Below are 20,016 nucleotides of genomic sequence, written 5' to 3'. Positions count from 1 at the left end.
GCCTAAATGCCTGACCCTTTCCTTCACCAACGGGTTGTAACATTCTCTCTGCTCCGTCCTTGTTCTATCTTCTTTCCTCCACTGGAAAGACACTGTTAGAAGGGACATTCCTCATGAAGATGTTTCCCTTACACAGAACTTGCTATAGTCCAACGGATAGACGTCAGAGACTGGAAAGCTATGTGCGCCTATTGTGGTTACCAAAGAGTCAGTCCCCAAAGCTTTCTTCTTTAACAGACGTAACACTGCAGTGAATCCCTCCTAAAGCACACTTCCCTCTCAGTGTTGGAAGCGTTATAGACGCAGAAACTAAGTGCGGAACACCACTGGTGGTGAACCTCCAATATGTGTTTGGCAGGCTTAAGCGCCATAGCTTGCCCTTTACTCAAAGGACCTAATGTGCCCCTAGTTCGTCCCTGTTCTATCTTCATTCCAAAAGGAGAAACACTGTTATGAATGAGTACGCACCTGAAGTAGGTTCCCTGAGCAGATACCTTCCTACGCCTCCCCTCCAAGGGGCCTGTATGAGACACTTCATGATTGCTACCCAGACACATTGTAGAGTTTTCAACTGAGCACAGATGCATCCCCTTCGTGAAAAATTACTGTAGCACAGTTCCCTTATATACTGGAAGTGTTTAAGAGAACAGGTAGACACTGTGGAACATCACCGGTGTTGTAATTCCAGTATGCATCATAGAGGCCTAAGTGCCTTACCCTGTACTTCACTCACGGTTTGCAACGTTCTCTCTGTCCGTCCTTGTTCTATCATCTTTTCTCCACTGGAAAGACACTGTGAGAAGTGACATTCCGCCTGAAGGAGTTTCCCTTAAACAGAACATGCTATAGTCTAACGGTTAGACGTCTGTGAATGGAAAGCTATGTGCGCCTATTGCGGTTACCACAGAGTCAGTCCCAAAAGCTTCCTTCTTTAACAGACGTAACACTGCAGTGAATCCCTCCTAAAGCACACTTCCCTCTCAGTGTAGGAAGCGTTTTAGACGCAGAAACCAAGTGCGGATCACCACTGGTGGTGAACATCCAATATGTGTTTGGTAGGCTTAAGCGCCATAGCCTGCCCTTTACTCACAGTACCTAATGTGCCCCTAGTCAGTCCCTGTTCTATCTCCATATCTCAAAGGAGAAACGCTGTTAAAAATGAGCATGCAACTGAAGTAGGTTCGCTGAACAGATACTTTCCTTTGCATCCCCTCTAAGGGGCCTGTAGGAGAGACTTCATGATTGCTAACCCGACACGTCCTAGAGTTTCCAACTGAGTACAGACGCATCCCTGTCGTGAGAAATTACTGTAGCACCGTTCCCTCAAATATGGGAAGTGTTTTGAGAGGTGGTAGACGCTGTGGAACATCCCAGGTGTAGAACTTCCAGTATGCATCATAGAGGCTTAAATGCCTTACCCTTTACTTCACCAAAGGGTTTAACATTCTGTGTGCTCCGTCCTTGTTCTATCTTCTTTCCTCCACTGGAAAGACAAAGTGAGAAATGACATTCCGCATGAAGGAGTTTCCCATAAATTGAATTTGCTATAGTCCAATGGTTAGACGTCTTTGAATGGAAAGCTATGTGCTCCTAATGCGGTTACCACAGAGTCAGTCCCAGAAGCTTCCTTCTTTAACAGACGTAACACTGCAGTGAATCCCTCCTAAAGCACAATTCCTTCTCAGTGTTGGAAGCGTTTTAGACGCAGAAATTAAGTGCGGATCACCACTGGTGGTGAACATCCAATATGTGTTTGTCAGGCTAAGCGCCATAGCCTGCCCTTTACTCACAGTACCTAATGTGCCCGTAGTCTTTCCCTTTTCTATCTTCATCTTCAAAGGAGAAACACTGTTACGAATGAGTAAGCACGTGAAGTACGTTCCCAGCGCAGATACCTTCCTCCGCATCCCCTCTAAGAGGTCTGTATGAGACACTTCATGATTCCTACCCTGACACGTCCTACACTTTCCAACTGAGCACAGACGCTTCCCTGTTGTGAGAACTTGCTGTAGAACAGTTCCCTCAAATATTGGAAGTGTTTTGAGAAGTGGTAGACACTGTGGAACATCCCAAGTGTTGAACTTCCAGTATGCATCATAGAGGCCTAAATGCCTGACCCTTTCCTTCACCAACGGGTTGTAACATTCTCTCTGCTCCGTCCTTGTTCTATCTTCTTTCCTCCACTGGAAAGACACTGTTAGAAGGGACATTCCTCATGAAGATGTTTCCCTTACACAGAACTTGCTATAGTCCAACGGATAGACGTCAGAGACTGGAAAGCTATGTGCGCCTATTGTGGTTACCAAGGAGTCAGTCCCCAAAGCTTTCTTCTTTAACAGACGTAACACTGCAGTGAATCCCTCCTAAAGCACACTTCCCTCTCAGTGTAGGAAGCGTTTTAGACGCAGAAACCAAGTGCGGATCACCACTGGTGGTGAACATCCAATATGTGTTTGGTAGGCTTAAGCGCCATAGCCTGCCCTTTACTCACAGTACCTAATGTGCCCCTAGTCAGTCCCTGTTCTATCTCCATATCTCAAAGGAGAAACGCTGTTATGAATGAGTATGCAACTGAAGTAGGTTCGCTGAGCAGATACTTTCCTTTGCATCCCCTCTAAGGGGCCTGTAGGAGAGACTTCATGATTGCTAACCAGACACATCCTAGAGTTCACAACTGAGTACAGAACATCCCTGTCGTGAGAACTTACTGTAGCACAGTTCCCTCATATATGGGAAGTGTTTTGAGAGGTGGTAGACGCTGTGGAACATCCCAGGTGTAGAACTACCAGTATGCAAAATAGAGGCCTAAGTGCCTTACACTTTACTTTACCTAAGGGTTTAACATTCTCTGTGCTCCGTCCTTGTTCTATCTTCTTTCGTCCACTGGAAAGACAAAGTGACCAATGACATTCTGCATGAAGGAGTTTCCCTTAAACTGAACTTGCTATTGTCCAATGGTTAGACGTCTTTGAATGGAAAGCTATATGCGCCTATGCGGTTACCACAGAGTCAGTCCCAAAAGATTCCTTCTTTAACAGATGTAATACTGCAGTGAATCCCTCCTAAAGCACACTTCCCTCTCAGTGTTGGAAGCGTTTTAAACGCAGAAACTAAGTGCGGATAACCACTGGTGGTGAACATCTAATATGTGTTTGTCAGGCTAAGCTCCATAGCCTGCCCTTTACTCACAGTACCTAATATTCCCGTAGTCCTTCCCTGTTCTATCTTCATCTTCAATGGTGAAACACTGTTATGAATGAGTACGCACCTGAAGTAGGTTCCCAGAGCAGATACCTTCCTCCGCATCCCCTCTAAGGGGTCTTTATGGGACACTTCATGATTGCTGCCCAGACACGTCCTACACTTTCCAACTGAGCACAGACGCTTCCCTGCGGTGAAAATTTACTGTAGAACAGTTCCCTCATATATTGGAAGTGTTTTGAGAAGCGGTAGGCACTGTGGAACATCCCAAGTGTTGAACTTCCAGTATGCATCGTAGAGGCCTAAATGCCTTACTCTTTCCATCACCAACGGGTTGTAACATTCTCTCTGCTCCGTGCTAGTTCTCTCTTCTTTACTCCACTGGAAAGACACTGTTAGAAGGGACATTCCTCATGAAGATGTTTCCCTTACACAGAACTTGCTATAGTCCAACGGATAGACGTCAGAGACTGGAAAGCTATGTGCGCCTATTGTGGTTACCAAAGAGTCAGTCCCCAAAGCTTTCTTCTTTAACAGACGTAACACTGCAGTGAATCCCTCCTAAAGCACACTTCCCTCTCAGTGTTGGAAGCGTTATAGACGCAGAAACTAAGTGCGGAACACCACTGGTGGTGAACCTCCAATATGTGTTTGGCAGGCTTAAGCGCCATAGCTTGCCCTTTACTCAAAGGACCTAATGTGCCCCTAGTTCGTCCCTGTTCTATCTTCATTCCAAAAGGAGAAACACTGTTATGAATGAGTACGCACCTGAAGTAGGTTCCCTGAGCAGATACCTTCCTACGCCTCCCCTCCAAGGGGCCTGTATGAGACACTTCATGATTGCTACCCAGACACATTGTAGAGTTTTCAACTGAGCACAGATGCATCCCCTTCGTGAAAAATTACTGTAGCACAGTTCCCTTATATACTGGAAGTGTTTAAGAGAAGAGGTAGACACTGTGGAACATCACAGGTGTTGTAATTCCAGTATGCATCATAGAGGCCTAAGTGCCTTACCCTGTACTTCACTCACGGTTTGCAACGTTCTCTCTGTCCGTCCTTGTTCTATCATCTTTTCTCCACTGGAAAGACACTGTGAGAAGTGACATTCCGCCTGAAGGAGTTTCCCTTAAACAGAACATGCTATAGTCTAACGGTTATACGTCTGTGAATGGAAAGCTATGTGCGCCTATTGCGGTTACCACAGAGTCAGTCCCAAAAGCAACCTTCTTTAACAGACGTAACATTGCAGTGAATCCCTCCTAAAGCACACTTCCCTCTCAGTGTAGGAAGCGTTTTAGACGCAGAAACCAAGTGCGGATCACCACTGGTGGTGAACATCCAATATGTGTTTGGTAGGCTTAAGCGCCATAGCCTGCCCTTTACTCACAGTACCTAATGTGCCCCTAGTCAGTCCCTGTTCTATCTCCATATCTCAAAGGAGAAACGCTGTTAAAAATGAGCATGCAACTGAAGTAGGTTCGCTGAACAGATACTTTCCTTTGCATCCCCTCTAAGGGGCCTGTAGGAGAGACTTCATGATTGCTAACCCGACACGTCCTAGAGTTTCCAACTGAGTACAGACGCATCCCTGTCGTGAGAACTTACTGTAGCACCGTTCCCTCATATATGGGAAGTGTTTTGAGAGGTGGTAGACGCTGTGGAACATCCCAGGTGTAGAACTTCCAGTATGCATCATAGAGGCCTAAATGCCTTACCCTTTACTTCACCAAAGGGTTTAATATTCTCTGTGCTCCGTCCTTGTTCTATCTTCTTTCCTCCACTGGAAAGACAAAGTGAGAAATGACCTTCCGCATGAAGGAGTTTCCCTTAAACTGAATTTGCTATAGTCCAATGGTTAAACGTCTTTGAATGGAAAGCTATGTGCGCCTAATGCGGTTACCACAGAGTCAGTCCCAAAAGCTTCCTTCTTTAAAAGACCTAACACTGCAGTGAATCCCTCCTAAAGCACACTTCCCTCTCAGTGTTGGAAGCGTTTTAGACGCAGAAACTAAGTGCGGATCACCACTGGTGGTGAACATCCAATATGTGTTTGTCAGGCTAAGCGCCATAGCCTGCCCATTACTCACAGTACCTACTCTGCCCGTAGTCTTTCCCTTTTCTGTCTTCATCTTCAAAGGAGAAACACTGTTACGAATGAGTAAGCACGTGATGTACGTTCCCAGAGCAGATACCTTCCTCCGCATCCCCTCTAAGGGGTCTGTATGAGACACTTCATGACTGCTACCCAGACACGTCCTACACTTTCCAACTGAGCACAGACGCTTCCCTGTTGTGAGAACTTGCTGTAGAACAGTTCCCTCAAATATTGGAAGTGTTTTGAGAAGTGGTAGACACTGTGGAACATCCCAAGTGTTGAACTTCCAGTATGCATCATAGAGGCCTAAATGCCTGACCCTTTCCTTCACCAACGGGTTGTAACATTCTCTCTGCTCCGTCCTTGTTCTATCTTCTTTCCTCCACTGGAAAGACACTGTTAGAAGGGACATTCCTCATGAAGATGTTTCCCTTACACAGAACTTGCTATAGTCCAACGATTAGACGTCAGAGACTGGAAAGCTATGTGCGCCTATTGTGGTTACCAAAGAGTCAGTCCCCAAAGCTTTCTTCTTTAACAGAAGTAACACTGCAGTGAATCCCTCCTAAAGCACACTTCCCTCTCAGTGTTGGAAGCGTTATAGACGCAGAAACTAAGTGCGGAACACCACTGGTGGTGAACCTCCAATATGTGTTTGGCAGGCTTAAGCGCCATAGCTTGCCCTTTACTCAAAGGACCTAATGTGCCCCTAGTTCGTCCCTGTTCTATCTTCATTCCAAAAGGAGAAACACTGTTATGAATGAGTACTCACCTAAAGTAGGTTCCCTCAGCAGATACCTTCCTACGCCTCCCCTCCAAGGGGCCTGTATGAGACACTTCATGATTGCTACCCAGACACATTGTAGAGTTTTCAACTGAGCACAGATGCATCCCCTTCGTGAAAAATTACTGTAGCACAGTTCCCTTATATATTGGAAGTGTTTAAGAGAAGAGGTAGACACTGTGGAACATCACCGGTGTTGTAATTCCAGTATGCATCATAGAGGCCTAAGTGCCTTACCCTCTACTTCACTCACGGTTTGCAACGTTCTCTCTGTCCGTCCTTGTTCTATCATCTTTTCTCCACTGGAAAGACACTGTGAGAAGTGACATTCCGCCTGAAGGATTTTCCCTTAAACAGAACATGCTATAGTCTAACGGTTAGACGTCTGTGAATGGAAAGCTATGTGCGCCTATTACAGTTACCACAGAGTCAGTCTCAAAAGCTTCCTTCTTTAACAGACGTAACACTGCAGTGAATCCCTCCTAAAGCAGACTTCCCTCTCAGTGTAGGAAGCGTTTTAGACGCAGAAACCAAGTGAGGATCACCACTGGTGGTGAACATCCAATATGTGTTGCTATAGTCCAATGGTTAAACGTCTTTGAATGGAAAGCTATGTGCGCCTAATGCGGTTACCACAGAGTCAGTCCCAAAAGCTTCCTTCTTTAAAAGACCTAACACTGCAGTGAATCCCTCCTAAAGCACACTTCCCTCTCTTGTTGGAAGCGTTTTAGACGCAGAAACTAAGTGCGGATCACCACTGGTGGTGAACATCCAATATGTGTTTGTCAGGCTAAGCGCCATAGCCTGCCCTTTACTCACAGTACCTACTGTGCCCGTAGTCTTTCCCTTTTCTATCTTCATCTTCAAAGGAGAAACACTGTTACGAATCAGTAAGCACGTGAAGTACGTTCCCAGAGCAGATACCTTCCTCCGCATCCCCTCTAAGGGTTCTGTATGAGACACTTCATGACTGCTACCCAGACACGTCCTACACTTTCCAACTGAGCACAGACACTTCCCTGTTGTGAGAACTTGCTGTAGAACAGTTCCCTCAAATATTGGAAGTGTTTTGAGAAGTGGTAGACACTGTGGAACATCCCAAGTGTTGAACTTCCAGTATGCATCATAGAGGCCTAAATGCCTGACCCTTTCCTTCACCAACGGGTTGTAACATTCTCTCTGCTCCGTCCTTGTTCTATCTTCTTTCCTCCACTGGAAAGACACTGTTAGAAGGGACATTCCTCATGAAGATGTTTCCCTTACACAGAACTTGCTATAGTCCAACGGATAGACGTCAGAGACTGGAAAGCTATGTGCGCCTATTGTGGTTACCAAAGAGTCAGTCCCCAAAGCTTTCTTCTTTAACAGACGTAACACTGCAGTGAATCCCTCCTAAAGCACACTTCCCTCTCAGTGTTGGAAGCGTTATAGACGCAGAAACTAAGTGCGGAACACCACTGGTGGTGAACCTCCAATATGTGTTTGGCAGGCTTAAGCGCCATAGCTTGCCCTTTACTCAAAGGACCTAATGTGCCCCTAGTTCGTCCCTGTTCTATCTTCATTCCAAAAGGAGAAACACTGTTATGAATGAGTACGCACCTAAAGTAGGTTCCCTGAACAGATACCTTCCTACGCCTCCCCTCCAAGGGGCCTGTATGAGACACTTCATGATTGCTACCCAGACACATTGTAGAGTTTTCAACTGAGCACAGATGCATCCCCTTCGTGAAAAATTACTGTAGCACAGTTCCCTTATATATTGGAAGTGTTTAAGGGAAGAGGTAGACACTGTGGAACATCACCGGTGTTGTAATTCCAGTATGCATCATAGAGGCCTAAGTGCCTTACCCTGTACTTCACTCACGGTTTGCAACGTTCTCTCTGTCCGTCCTTGTTCTATCATCTTTTCTCCACTGGAAAGACACTGTGAGAAGTGACATTCCGCCTGAAGGAGTTTCCCTTAAACAGAACATGCTATAGTCTAACGGTTAGACGTCTGTGAATGGAAAGCTATGTGCGCCTATTGCGGTTACCACAGAGTCAGTCCCAAAAGCAACCTTCTTTAACAGACGTAACACTGCAGTGAATCCCTCCTAAAGCACACTTCCCTCTCAGTGTAGGAAGCGTTTTAGACGCAGAAACCAAGTGCGGATCACCACTGGTGGTGAACATCCAATATGTGTTTGGTAGGCTTAAGCGCCATAGCCTGCCCTTTACTCACAGTACCTAATGTGCCCCTAGTCAGTCCCTGTTCTATCTCCATATCTCAAAGGAGAAACGCTGTTAAAAATGAGCATGCAAATGAAGTAGGTTCGCTGAACAGATACTTTCCTTTGCATCCCCTCTAAGGGGCCTGTAGGAGAGACTTCATGATTGCTAACCCGACACGTCCTAGAGTTTCCAACTGAGTACAGACGCATCCCTGTCGTGAGAACTTACTGTAGCACCGTTCCCTCATATATGGGAAGTGTTTTGAGAGGTGGTAGACGCTGTGGAACATCCCAGGTGTAGAACTTCCAGTATGCATCATAGAGGCCTAAATGCCTTACCCTTTACTTCACCAAAGGGTTTAATATTCTCTGTGCTCCGTCCTTGTTCTATCTTCTTTCCTCCACTGGAAAGACAAAGTGAGAAATGACCTTCCGCATGAAGGAGTTTCCCTTAAACTGAATTTGCTATAGTCCAATGGTTAAACGTCTTTGAATGGAAAGCTATGTGCGCCTAATGCGGTTACCACAGAGTCAGTCCCAAAAGCTTCCTTCTTTAAAAGACCTAACACTGCAGTGAATCCCTCCTAAAGCACACTTCCCTCTCAGTGTTGGAAGCGTTTTAGACGCAGAAACTAAGTGCGGATCACCACTGGTGGTGAACATCCAATATGTGTTTGTCAGGCTAAGCGCCATAGCCTGCCCTTTACTCACAGTACCTAATGTGCCCCTAGTCAGTCCCTGTACTATCTCCATATCTCAAAGGAGAAACGCTGTTATGAATGAGTATGCAACTGAAGTAGGTTCGCTGAGCAGATACTTTCCTTTGCATCCCCTCTAAGGGGCCTGTAGGAGAGACTTCATGATTGCTAACCAGACACATCCTAGAGGTCACAACTGAGTACACACGCATCCCTGTCGTGAGAGCTTACTGTAGCACAGTTCCCTCATATATTGGAAGTGTTTTGAGAGGTGGTAGATGCTGTGGAACATCCCAGGTGTAAAACTTCCAGTATGCATCATAGAGGCCTAAATGCCTTACCCTTTACTTCACCAAAGGGTTTAACATTCTCTGTGCTCCGTCCTTGTTCTATCTTCTTTCCTCCACTGGAAAGACACTGTGAGAAGTGACATTCCGCCTGAAGGAGTTTCCCTTAAACAGAACATGCTATAGTCCAATGGTTAGACGTCTTTGAATGGAAAGCTATGTGCGCCTAATGCGGTTACCACAGAGTCAGTCCCAAAAGCTTCCTTCTTTAATAGACGTAACACAGCAGTGAATCCCTCCTAAAGCACACTTCCCTCTCAGTGTTGGAAGCGTTTTAGACGCAGAAACTAAGTGCGGATCACCACTGGTGGTGAACATCCAATATGTGTTTGTCAGGCTAAGCGCCATAGCCTGCCCTTTACTCACAGTACCTAATGTGCCCGTAGTCTTTCCCTTTTCTATCTTCATCTTCAAAGGAGAAACACTGTTACGAATGAGTAAGCACGTGAAGTACGTTCCCAGCGCAGATACCTTCCTCCGCATCCCGTCTAAGAGGTCTGTATGAGACACTTCATGACTGCTACCCAGACACGTCCTACACTTTCCAACTGAGCACAGACGCTTCCCTGTTGTGAGAACTTGCTGTAGAACAGTTCCCTCAAATATTGGAAGTGTTTTGAGAAGTGGTAGACACTGTGGAACATCCCAAGTGTTGAACTTCCAGTATGCATCATAGAGGCCTAAATGCCTGACCCTTTCCTTCACCAACGGGTTGTAACATTCTCTCTGCTCCGTCCTTGTTCTATCTTCTTTCCTCCACTGGAAAGACACTGTTAGAAGGGACATTCCTCATGAAGATGTTTCCCTTACACAGAACTTGCTATAGTCCAACGGATAGACGTCAGAGACTGGAAAGCTATGTGCGCCTATTGTGGTTACCAAAGAGTCAGTCCCCAAAGCTTTCTTCTTTAACAGACGTAACACTGCAGTGAATCCCTCCTAAAGCACACTTCCCTCTCAGTGTTGGAAGCGTTATAGACGCAGAAACTAAGTGCGGAACACCACTGGTGGTGAACCTCCAATATGTGTTTGGCAGGCTTAAGCGCCATAGCTTGCCCTTTACTCAAAGGACCTAATGTGCCCCTAGTTCGTCCCTGTTCTATCTTCATTCCAAAAGGAGAAACACTGTTATGAATGAGTACGCACCTAAAGTAGGTTCCCTGAGCAGATACCTTCCTACGCCTCCCCTCCAAGGGGCCTGTATGAGACACTTCATGATTGCTACCCAGACACATTGTAGAGTTTTCAACTGAGCACAGATGCATCCCCTTCGTGAAAAATTACTGTAGCACAGTTCCCTTATATATTGGAAGTGTTTAAGAGAAGAGGTAGACACTGTGGAACATCACCGGTGTTGTAATTCCAGTATGCATCATAGAGGCCTAAGTGCCTTACCCTCTACTTCACTCACGGTTTGCAACGTTCTCTCTGTCCGTCCTTGTTCTATCATCTTTCCTCCACTGGAAAGACACTGTGAGAAGTGACATTCCGCCTGAAGGAGTTTCCCTTAAACAGAACATGCTATAGTCTAACGGTTAGACGTCTGTGAATGGAAAGCTATGTGCGCCTATTGCGGTTACCACAGAGTCAGTCCCAAAAGCTTCCTTCTTTAACAGACGTAACACTGCAGTGAATCCCTCCTAAAGCACACTTCCCTCTCAGTGTAGGAAGCGTTTTAGACGCAGAAACCAAGTGCGGATCACCACTGGTGGTGAACATCCAATATGTGTTTGGTAGGCTTAAGCGCCATAGCCTGCCCTTTACTCAGAGTACCTAATGTGCCCCTAGTCAGTCCCTGTTCTATCTGCATATCTCAAAGGAGAAACGCTGTTATGAATGAGTATGAAACTGAAGTAGGTTCGCTGCGCAGATACTTTCCTTTGCATCCCCTCTAACGGACCTGTAGGAGAGACTTCATGATTGCTAACCCGACACGTCCTAGAGTTTCCAACTGAGTACAGACGCATCCCTGTCGTGAGATATTACTGTAGCACCGTTCCCTCATATATTGGAAGTGTTTTGAGAGGTGGTAGACGCTGTGGAACATCCCAGGTGTAGAACTTCCAGTATGCATCATAGAGGCCTAAATGCCTTACCCTTTACTTCACCAAAGGGTTTAATATTCTCTGTGCTCCGTCCTTGTTCTATCTTCTTTCCTCCACTGGAAAGACAAAGTGAGAAATGACCTTCCGCATGAAGGAGTTTCCCTTAAACTGAATTTGCTATAGTCCAATGGTTAAACGTCTTTGAATGGAAAGCTATGTGCGCCTAATGCGGTTACCACAGAGTCAGTCCCAAAAGCTTCCTTCTTTAAAAGACCTAACACTGCAGTGAATCCCTCCTAAAGCACACTTCCCTCTCAGTGTTGGAAGCGTTTTAGACGCAGAAACTAAGTGCGGATCACCACTGGTGGTGAACATCCAATATGTGTTTGTCAGGCTAAGCGCCATAGCCTGCCCTTTACTCACAGTACCTACTGTGCCCGTAGTCTTTCCCTTTTCTATCTTCATCTTCAAAGGAGAAACACTGTTACGAATGAGTAAGCACGTGAAGTACGTTCCCAGAGCAGATACCTTCCTCCGCATCCCCTCTAAGGGGTCTGTATGAGACACTTCATGACTGCTACCCAGACACGTCCTACACTTTCCAACTGAGCACAGACGCTTCCCTGTTGTGAGAACTTGCTGTAGAACAGTTCCCTCAAATATTGGTAGTGTTTTGAGAAGTGGTAGACATTGTGGAACATCCCAAGTGTTGAACTTCCAGTATGCATCATAGAGGCCTAAATGCCTGACCCTTTCCTTCACCAACGGGTTGTAACATTCTCTCTGCTCCGTCCTTGTTCTATCTTCTTTCCTCCACTGGAAAGACACTGTTAGAAGGGACATTCCTCATGAAGATGTTTCCCTTACACAGAACTTGCTATAGTCCAACGGATAGACGTCAGAGACTGGAAAGCTATGTGCGCCTATTGTGGTTACCAAAGAGTCAGTCCCCAAAGCTTTCTTCTTTAACAGACGTAACACTGCAGTGAATCCCTCCTAAAGCACACTTCCCTCTCAGTGTTGGAAGCGTTATAGACGCAGAAACTAAGTGCGGAACACCACTGGTGGTGAACCTCCAATATGTGTTTGGCAGGCTTAAGCGCCATAGCTTGCCCTTTACTCAAAGGACCTAATGTGCCCCTAGTTCGTCCCTGTTCTATCTTCATTCCAAAAGGAGAAACACTGTTATGAATAAGTACGCACCTAAAGTAGGTTCCCTGAGCAGATACCTTCCTACGCCTCCCCTCCAAGGGTCCTGTATGAGACACTTCATGATTGCTACCCAGACACATTGTAGAATTTTCAACTGAGCACAGATGCATCTCTTTCGTGAAAAATTACTGTAGCACAGTTCCCTTTTATATTGGAAGTGTTTAAGAGAAGAGGTAGACACAGTGGAACATCACCGGTGTTGTAATTCCAGTATGCATCATAGAGGCCTAAGTGCCTTACCCTCTACTTCACTCACGGTTTGCAACGTTCTCTCTGTCCGTCCTTGTTCTATCATCTTTCCTCCACTGGAAAGACACTGTGAGAAGTGACATTCCGCCTGAAGGAGTTTCCCTTAAACAGAACATGCTATAGTCTAACGGTTAGACGTCTGTAAATGGAAAGCTATGTGCGCCTATTACGGTTACCACAGAGTCAGTCCCAAAAGCTTCCTTCTTTAACAGACGTAACACTGCAGTGAATCCCTCCTAAAGCACACTTCCCTCTCAGTGTAGGAAGCGTTTTAGACGCAGAAACCAAGTGAGGATCACCACTGGTGGTGAACATCCAATATGTGTTGCTATAGTCCAATGGTTAAACGTCTTTGAATGGAAAGCTATGTGCGCCTAATGCGGTTACCACAGAGTCAGTCCCAAAAGCTTCCTTCTTTAAAAGACCTAACACTGCAGTGAATCCCTCCTAAAGCACACTTCCCTCTCAGTGTTGGAAGCGTTTTAGACGCAGAAACTAAGTGCGGATCACCACTGGTGGTGAACATCCAATATGTGTTTGTCAGGCTAAGCGCCATAGCCTGCCCTTTACTCACAGTACCTACTGTGCCCGTAGTCTTTCCCTTTTCTATCTTCATCTTCAAAGGAGAAACACTGTTACGAATCAGTAAGCACGTGAAGTACGTTCCCAGAGCAGATACCTTCCTCCGCATCCCCTCTAAGGGGTCTGTATGAGACACTTCATGACTGCTACCCAGACACGTCCTACACTTTCCAACTGAGCACAGACGCTTCCCTGTTGTGAGAACTTGCTGTAGAACAGTTCCCTCAAATATTGGAAGTGTTTTGAGAAGTGGTAGACACTGTGGAACATCCCAAGTGTTGAACTTCCAGTATGCATCATAGAGGCCTAAATGCCTGACCCTTTCCTTCACCAACGGGTTGTAACATTCTCTCTGCTCCGTCCTTGTTCTATCTTCTTTCCTCCACTGGAAAGACACTGTTAGAAGGGACATTCCTCATGAAGATGTTTCCCTTACACAGAACTTGCTATAGTCCAACGGATAGACGTCAGAGACTGGAAAGCTATGTGCGCCTATTGTGGTTACCAAAGAGTCAGTCCCCAAAGCTTTCTTCTTTAACAGACGTAACACTGCAGTGAATCCCTCCTAAAGCACACTTCCCTCTCAGTGTTGGAAGCGTTATAGACGCAGAAACTAAGTGCGGAACACCACTGGTGGTGAACCTCCAATATGTGTTTGGCAGGCTTAAGCGCCATAGCTTGCCCTTTACTCAAAGGACCTAATGTGCCCCTAGTTCGTCCCTGTTCTATCTTCATTCCAAAAGGAGAAACACTGTTATGAATGAGTACTCACCTAAAGTAGGTTCCCTCAGCAGATACCTTCCTACGCCTCCCCTCCAAGGGGCCTGTATGAGACACTTCATGATTGCTACCCAGACACATTGTAGAGTTTTCAACTGAGCACAGATGCATCCCCTTCGTGAAAAATTACTGTAGCACAGTTCCCTTATATATTGGAAGTGTTTAAGAGAAGAGGTAGACACTGTGGAACATCACCGGTGTTGTAATTCCAGTATGCATCATAGAGGCCTAAGTGCCTTACCCTCTACTTCACTCACGGTTTGCAACGTTCTCTCTGTCCGTCCTTGTTCTATCATCTTTTCTCCACTGGAAAGACACTGTGAGAAGTGACATTCCGCCTGAAGGAGTTTCCCTTAAACAGAACATGCTATAGTCTAACGGTTAGACGTCTGTGAATGGAAAGCTATGTGCGCCTATTACGGTTAACACAGAGTCAGTCCCAAAAGCTTCCTTCTTTAACAGACGTAACACTGCAGTGAATCCCTCCTAAAGCACAATTCCCTCTCAGTGTAGGAAGCGTTTTAGACGCAGAAACCAAGTGAGGATCACCACTGGTGGTGAACATCCAATATGTGTTGCTATAGTCCAATGGTTAAACGTCTTTGAATGGAAAGCTATGTGCGCCTAATGCGGTTACCACAGAGTCAGTCCCAAAAGCTTCCTTCTTTAAAAGACCTAACACTGCAGTGAATCCCTCCTAAAGCACACTTCCCTCTCAGTGTTGGAAGCGTTTTAGACGCAGAAACTAAGTGCGGATCACCACTGGTGGTGAACATCCAATATGTGTTTGGTAGGCTTAAGCGCCATAGCCTGCCCTTTACTCACAGTACCTAATGTGCCCCTAGTCAGTCCCTGTTCTATCTCCATATCTCAAAGGAGAAACGCTGTTATGAATGAGTATGCAACTGAAGTAGGTTCGCTGAGAAGATACTTTCCTTTGCATCCCCTCTAAGGGGCCTGTAGGAGAGACTTCATGATTGCTAACCAGACACATCCTAGAGGTCACAACTGAGTACACACGCATCCCTGTCGTGAGAGCTTACTGTAGCACAGTTCCCTCATATATTGGAAGTGTTTTGAGAGGTGGTAGACGCTGTGGAACATCCCAGGTGTAAAACTTCCAGTATGCATCATAGAGGCCTAAATGCCTTACCCTTTACTTCACCAAAGGGTTTAACATTCTCTGTGCTCCGTCCTTGTTCTATCTTCTTTCCTCCACTGGAAAGACACTGTGAGAAGTGACATTCCGCCTGAAGGAGTTTCCCTTAAACAGAACATGCTATAGTCCAATGGTTAGACGTCTTTGAATGGAAAGCTATGTGCGCCTAATGCGGTTACCACAGAGTCAGTCCCAAAAGCTTCCTTCTTTAATAGACGTAACACAGCAGTGAATCCCTCCTAAAGCACACTTCCCTCTCAGTGTTGGAAGCGTTTTAGACGCAGAAACTAAGTGCGGATCACCACTGGTGGTGAACATCCAATATGTGTTTGTCAGGCTAAGCGCCATAGCCTGCCCTTTACTCACAGTACCTAATGTGCCCGTAGTCTTTCCCTTTTCTATCTTCATCTTCAAAGGAGAAACACTGTTACGAATGAGTAAGCACGTGAAGTACGTTCCCAGCGCAGATACCTTCCTCCGCATCACCTCTTAGGGGTCTGTATGAGACACTTCATGATTGCTACCCAGACACGTCCTACACTTTCCAACTGAGCACAGACGCTTCCCTGTTGTGAGAACTTGCTGTAGAACAGTTCCCTCAAATATTGGAAGTGTTTTGAGAAGTGGTAGACACTGTGGAACATCCCAAGTGTTGAACTTCCAGTATGCATCATAGAGGCCTAAATGCCTGACCCTTTCCTTCACCAACGGGTTGTAACATTCTCTCTGCTCCGTCCTTGTTCTATCTTCTTTCCTCCACTGGAAAGACACTGTTAGAAGGGACATTCCTCATGAAGATGTTTCCCTTACACAGAACTTGCTATAGTCCAACGGATAGACGTCAGAGACTGGAAAGCTATGTGCGCCTATTGTGGTTACCAAAGAGTCAGTCCCCAAAGCTTTCTTCTTTAACAGACGTAACACTGCAGTGAATCCCTCCTAAAGCACACTTCCCTCTCAGTGTTGGAAGCGTTATAGACGCAGAAACTAAGTGCGGAACACCACTGGTGGTGAACCTCCAATATGTGTTTGGCAGGCTTAAGCGCCATAGCTTGCCCTTTACTCAAAGGACCTAATGTGCCCCTAGTTCGTCCCTGTTCTATCTTCATTCCAAAAGGAGAAACACTGTTATGAATGAGTACGCACCTAAAGTAGGTTCCCTGAGCAGATACCTTCCTACGCCTCCCCTCCAAGGGGCCTGTATGAGACACTTCATGATTGCTACCCAGACACATTGTAGAGTTTTCAACTGAGCACAGATGCATCCCCTTCGTGAAAAATTACTGTAGCACAGTTCCCTTATATATTGGAAGTGTTTAAGAGAAGAGGTAGACACTGTGGAACATCACCGGTGTTGTAATTCCAGTATGCATCATAGAGGCCTAAGTGCCTTACCCTGTACTTCACTCACGGTTTGCAACGTTCTCTCTGTCCGTCCTTGTTCTATCATCTTTCCTCCACTGGAAAGACACTGTGAGAAGTGACATTCCGCCTGAAGGAGTTTCCCTTAAACAGAACATGCTATAGTCTAACGGTTAGACGTCTGTGAATGGAAAGCTATGTGCGCCTATTGCGGTTACCACAGAGTCAGTCCCAAAAGCTTCCTTCTTTAACAGACGTAACACTGCAGTGAATCCCTCCTAAAGCACACTTCCCTCTCAGTGTAGGAAGCGTTTTAGACGCAAAAACCAAGTGCGGATCACCACTGGTGGTGAACATCCAATATGTGTTTGGTAGGCTTAAGCGCCATAGCCTGCCCTTTACTCACAGTACCTAATGTGCCCCTAGTCAGTCCCTGTTCTATCTGCATATCTCAAAGGAGAAACGCTGTTATGAATGAGTATGCAACTGAAGTAGGTTCGCTGCGCAGATACTTTCCTTTGCATCCCCTCTAAGGGACCTGTAGGAGAGACTTCATGTGTGCTAACCCGACACGTCCTAGAGTTTCCAACTGAGTACAGACGCATCCCTGTCGTGAGATATTACTGTAGCACCGTTCCCTCATATATTGGAAGTGTTTTGAGAGGTGGTAGACGCTGTGGAACATCCCAGGTGTAGAACTTCCAGTATGCATCATAGAGGCCTAAATGCCTTACCCTTTACTTCACCAAAGGGTTTAATATTCTCTGTGCTCCGTCCTTGTTCTATCTTCTTTCCTCCACTGGAAAGACAAAGTGAGAAATGACCTTCCGCATGAAGGAGTTTCCCTTAAACTGAATTTGCTATAGTCCAATGGTTAAACGTCTTTGAATGGAAAGCTATGTGCGCCTAATGCGGTTACCACAGAGTCAGTCCCAAAAGCTTCCTCTTTAAAAGACCTAACACTGCAGTGAATCCCTCCTAAAGCACACTTCCCTCTCAGTGTTGGAAGCGTTTTAGACGCAGAAACTAAGTGCGGATCACCACTGGTGGTGAACATCCAATATGTGTTTGTCAGGCTAAGCGCCATAGCCTGCCCTTTACTCACAGTACCTACTGTGCCCGTAGTCTTTCCCTTTTCTATCTTCATCTTCAAAGGAGAAACACTGTTATGAATGAGTAAGCACGTGAAGTACGTTCCCAGAGCAGATACCTTCCTCCGCATCCCCTCTAAGGGGTCTGTATGAGACACTTCATGACTGCTACCCAGACACGTCCTACACTTTCCAACTGAGCACAGACGCTTCCCTGTTGTGAGAACTTGCTGTAGAACAGTTCCCTCAAATATTGGCAGTGTTTTGAGAAGTGGTAGACATTGTGGAACATCCCAAGTGTTGAACTTCCAGTATGCATCATAGAGGCCTAAATGCCTGACCCTTTCCTTCACCAACGGGTTGTAACATTCTCTCTGCTCCGTCCTTGTTCTATCTTCTTTCCTCCACTGGAAAGACACTGTTAGAAGGGACATTCCTCATGAAGATGTTTCCCTTACACAGAACTTGCTATAGTCCAACGGATAGACGTCAGAGACTGGAAAGCTATGTGCGCCTATTGTGGTTACCAAAGAGTCAGTCCCCAAAGCTTTCTTCTTTAACAGACGTAACACTGCAGTGAATCCCTCCTAAAGCACACTTCCCTCTCAGTGTTGGAAGCGTTATAGACGCAGAAACTAAGTGCGGAACACCACTGGTGGTGAACCTCCAATATGTGTTTGGCAGGCTTAAGCGCCATAGCTTGCCCTTTACTCAAAGGACCTAATGTGCCCCTAGTTCGTCCCTGTTCTATCTTCATTCCAAAAGGAGAAACACTGTTATGAATGAGTACGCACCTAAAGTAGGTTCCCTGAGCAGATACCTTCCTACGCCTCCCCTCCAAGGGGCCTGTATGAGACACTTCATGATTGCTACCCAGACACATTGTAGAGTTTTCAACTGAGCACAGATGCATCCCCTTCGTGAAAAATTACTGTAGCACAGTTCCCTTATATATTGGAAGTGTTTAAGAGAAGAGGTAGACACAGTGGAACATCACCGGTGTTGTAATTCCAGTATGCATCATAGAGGCCTAAGTGCCTTACCCTCTACTTCACTCACGGTTTGCAACGTTCTCTCTGTCCGTCCTTGTTCTATCATCTTTCCTCCACTGGAAAGACACTGTGAGAAGTGACATTCCGCCTGAAGGAGTTTCCCTTAAACAGAACATGCTATAGTCTAACGGTTAGACGTCTGTGAATGGAAAGCTATGTGCGCCTATTACGGTTACCACAGAGTCAGTCCCAAAAGCTTCCTTCTTTAACAGACGTAACACTGCAGTGAATCCCTCCTAAAGCACACTTCCCTCTCAGTGTAGGAAGCGTTTTAGACGCAGAAACCAAGTGAGGATCACCACTGGTGGTGAACATCCAATATGTGTTGCTATAGTCCAATGGTTAAACGTCTTTGAATGGAAAGCTATGTGCGCCTAATGCGGTTACCACAGAGTCAGTCCCAAAAGCTTCCTTCTTTAAAAGACCTAACACTGCAGTGAATCCCTCCTAAAGCACACTTCCCTCTCAGTGTTGGAAGCGTTTTAGACGCAGAAACTAAGTGCGGATCACCACTGGTGGTGAACATCCAATATGTGTTTGTCAGGCTAAGCGCCATAGCCTGCCCTTTACTCACAGTACCTACTGTGCCCGTAGTCTTTCCCTTTTCTATCTTCATCTTCAAAGGAGAAACACTGTTACGAATCAGTAAGCACGTGAAGTACGTTCCCAGAGCAGATACCTTCCTCCGCATCCCCTCTAAGGGGTCTGTATGAGACACTTCATGACTGCTACCCAGACACGTCCTACACTTTCCAACTGAGCACAGACGCTTCCCTGTTGTGAGAACTTGCTGTAGAACAGTTCCCTCAAATATTGGAAGTGTTTTGAGAAGTGGTAGACACTGTAGAACATCCCAAGTGTTGAACTTCCAGTATGCATCATAGAGGCCTAAATGCCTGACCCTTTCCTTCACCAACGGGTTGTAACATTCTCTCTGCTCCGTCCTTGTTCTATCTTCTTTCCTCCACTGGAAAGACACTGTTAGAAGGGACATTCCTCATGAAGATGTTTCCCTTACACAGAACTTGCTATAGTCCAACGGATAGACGTCAGAGACTGGAAAGCTATGTGCGCCTATTGTGGTTACCAAAGAGTCAGTCCCCAAAGCTTTCTTCTTTAACAGACGTAACACTGCAGTGAATCCCT

Source organism: Neovison vison, chromosome 14 (genome assembly GCF_020171115.1).
Source record: "Neovison vison isolate M4711 chromosome 14, ASM_NN_V1, whole genome shotgun sequence".
Classification (NCBI taxonomy): Eukaryota; Metazoa; Chordata; class Mammalia; order Carnivora; family Mustelidae; genus Neogale; species Neogale vison.
Note: the sequence above shows the minus strand (reverse complement) of the source record.